Below are 3,655 nucleotides of genomic sequence, written 5' to 3' on the forward strand. Positions count from 1 at the left end.
CCTGGGAACCACAACTACTGAGTCCACAAACCATAACTTCTGAAGCCCGTGTGCCCTAGAGCCAATGGTCTGCAACAAGAGAAGCCACCACAATGTGAAGCCCATGCACTGCAATTAGAGAGTAGCCCCTGCTCGCTGCAATTAGAGAAAAAGCCCTCACAGCAATGAAGACCCAGCACAGCCATGAATAAATAAATGAAGAAAAGTATTTTTTAAGTACTATGAGCTCTAAATAGTTTGTCATATCATTTTTAAACTTATCTTCTTTATCTGTCTTATTGCATTGGCTTCTACAATTTGTGTATGTTTTAATTTCATCTTAAAACAAGCCAAAAAACGTTCAAACTACCACACAATTGCACTCATCTCACACTCTAGCAAAGTAATACTCAAAATTCTCCAAGCGAGGCTTCATCAGTGCATGAACCGAGAACTTCCAGATGTTCAAGCAGGATTTAGAAAAGGCAGAGGAACCACAGATCAAATTGCCAACATCTTTGGATCACAGAAAAAACAAGAGAGTTCCAGAAAAACATCTACTTCTGCTTTATTGACTATGCCAAAGCCTTTTACTGTGTGGATCACAACAAACTGTGGAACATTCTTCAAGAGATGGGAATACCAGACTGCCCTACCTGCCTCCTGAGAAATCTGTATGCAGGTCAAGAAGCAACAGTTACAACTGGACATGGAGTGATGAACTGGTTCCAAATTGGAAAAGGAGTATGTCAAGGCTGTATATTGTCACACTGCTTATTTAACTTATATGCAGAGTGAAAAGTGAAAGTGAAGTTGCTCAATCGTGTCCGAATCTTTGCGACCCCATGGACTGTAGTCCACCAGGCTCCTCCATCCATGGAATTTTCCAGGCAAGAATACTGGAGTGGGTTGCCATTTCCTTCTCCAGGAGATCTTCCCGAACCAAGGATTGAACCCAGGTCTCCAGCATTGTAGGCAGATGCTTTACCATCTGAGCCACCAGGGAAGTCTGATATATTCAGAGTATATCATGCAAAATGCCAGGCTGGATGAAGCACAAGCTAGAATCAAGATTGCCAGGAGAAATATCAATAACCTCAGATACGCAGATGACACCACCCTTATGGCAGAAAGTGAAGATGAACTAAAGAGCCTCTTGATGAAAGTGAAAGAGGAGAGTGAAAAAGCTGGCTTAAAACTCAACATTCGTGCTCGCTTCAGCAGCACATATACTAAAATTGGAACGATACAGAGAAGATTAACATGGCCCCTGTGCAAGGATGACACGCAAATTCGTGAAGCGTTCCATATTTTTAAGAGACACGTGCACCCCAGTGTTCATCGCAGCACTGTTTATAATAGCCAGGACATGGAAGCAACCTAGATGCCCATCAGCAGACGAATGGATAAGGAAGCTGTGGTACATATACACCATGGAATATTACTCAGCCATTAAAAAGAATTCATTTGAGTCAGTTCTAATGAGATGGATGAAACTGGAGCCCATTATACAGAGTGAAGTAAGCCAGAAAGATAAAGACCATTACAGTATACTAACACATATATATGGAATTTAGAAAGATGGTAATGATAACCCTATATGCAAAACAGAAAAAGAAACACAGATGTACAGAACAGAATTTTGGACTCTGTGGGAGAAGGCGAGGGTGGGATGTTTCAAGAGAACAGCATCGAAACATGTATATTATCTAGGGTGAAACAGATCACCAGCCCAGGTTGGATGCATGAGACAAGTGCTCGGGGCTGGTGCACTGGGAAGACCCAGAGGGATGGGATGGAGAGGGAGGTGGGAGGGGGTATCGGGATGGGGAATACATGTAAATCCATGGCTGATTCATATCAATGTATGACAAAAACCACTACAATATTGTAAAGTAATTAGCCTCCAACTAATAAAATAAATGAAAAAAAAAACTCAACATTCAAAAAACAAAGATCATGGCATCTGGTCCCATCACTTCATGGTAAATAGATGGGGAAACAATGGAAACAGTGACAGACTTTATTTTGGGGGGCTCCAAAATCACTGCAGATGGTGACTGCAGCCATAAAATTAAAAGATGCTTGCTCCTTGTAAGAAAAGCTATGAACAACCTAGACAGCATATTAAAAAGCAGAGACATTACTTTGCCACCAAAGGTCCATTGAGTCAAAGCTATGGTTTTTCCAGTGGTCAGGTATGGATGTGAGAGTTGGACTGTAAAGAAAGCTGAGAGTCGAAGAACTGATGCTTTTGAACTGTGGTGTTGGAGAAGACTCTTGAGAGTCCCTTGGACTGCAAGGAGATCCAACCAGTCAATCCTAAAGGAAATCAGTCCTTTCATTGGAAGGACTGATGCTGAAGCTGAAACTCCAATAATTTGGCCACCTGATGCGAAGAACCAACTCATTGGAAAAGAGCCTGATGCTGGGAAAGATTGAAGGTGGGAGGAGAAGGGGACAACAGGATGAGATGGTTGGGTGGCATCACCGGCTCAATGGACATGACTTTGAGCAAGCTCCGGGAGTTGGTGGTAGACTTCCAGGGAAGCCTGGCATGCTGCAGTCCATGGGAGTTCAGAGTCGGACAGGACTGATTGACTGAACTGAACAGGAGACAAAGGCCACTCCCTTGAAGACTGTCACCTGGTCATTGTGGCAATCATTGCTTAGGGCTGACTGGCTTTGCTCTTTCCATGACATACTGTTTGTAGTGCCATATGACAGCTTCCACTCCTGTTACATGAAGAGAGGAAAATATACATCTTGCTTCTTACAGTAGCTTGGAAAACCTGGTGGCTGACACCAAATGCTTAACATGTTCCTTTGTCAAAAGAACCTCTCTGCCTCATACTTTGGGGAAATACCTGGAAAGCATAATGGAATGAGTATTCTGCAGTCAGGTCATGGTCCTGTGGAACGAGCTAGGTGTCCACACACCTGAATTTTAACATTAGGTCTTTTCCTCATTTATTATGTGAGCTAGGACAAATCACTTGATTTCTCTGTGCCTCAGTTTCGTATCTGCCAAGTGAGGATGAAAATAGCATCTACCTCAAAAATCATTTCATTGTGATGATTAAAAGATGGTATGTATAAAATGCTTAGCAAAGAATCTAATACTATTCAGGGTTCACAAAAATTATCTGTTAGAATGAGTTACTGAATGGAATTATTGTGAAAAGCCTCAGAGTGAAAGGGAAGATACACTGTCTTACTCTGTATCCATTTCTCTCCAGTGACTTGCAAGCAGACACTAAATGATTTGAACCTGATTAAAGAGAAAGAAGATTCCCCAGAGAGACCTTCAGCAGCACCCTGCTGCTAAAGCAGCCATATCTTGTAGGAAAGAGTGGGCACATGTAACTGGGCATTCATTGCAAAAGCAGTGACTCCATACACATGAAAAGAAGCTCTAGACTCCTCAGCATTGTTCAAGATTAGCTAGACTCGGAGACTTGACTTAACCTCTGAAAATCTCCAGGGTTTTCCTTGTGTTTCAGGGACTTTATTGGCAAAGGGAAGACCACAGTTTCAGGATTGCTCTAGACTACAGACCCCTCCCACATGCCCTGAACTGTGTTAATCTGTTTACTGCTCTGTACATCAGAGTGCTTTGGTTGTTTAAAGGGGAAACCAGATGGTGTGCCTAATTTGGGCTCTGACATACTCCTAC

At 42.5% G+C, this 3,655-nt stretch overlaps 1 non-coding gene across 1 annotated transcript; it reads left to right on the forward strand.

Annotated features, from left to right (window-relative positions):
* The first annotated feature begins 1,187 nt into the window (after positions 1–1,187).
* On the forward strand, positions 1,188–1,294 carry LOC133053203 (U6 spliceosomal RNA). The gene has a single exon (XR_009692138.1). It is a non-coding gene; the product is annotated as a U6 spliceosomal RNA (small nuclear RNA).
* Positions 1,295–3,655: the final 2,361 nt, after the last annotated feature.

Source organism: Dama dama, chromosome X (genome assembly GCF_033118175.1).
Source record: "Dama dama isolate Ldn47 chromosome X, ASM3311817v1, whole genome shotgun sequence".
Taxonomy (NCBI): Eukaryota; Metazoa; Chordata; class Mammalia; order Artiodactyla; family Cervidae; genus Dama; species Dama dama.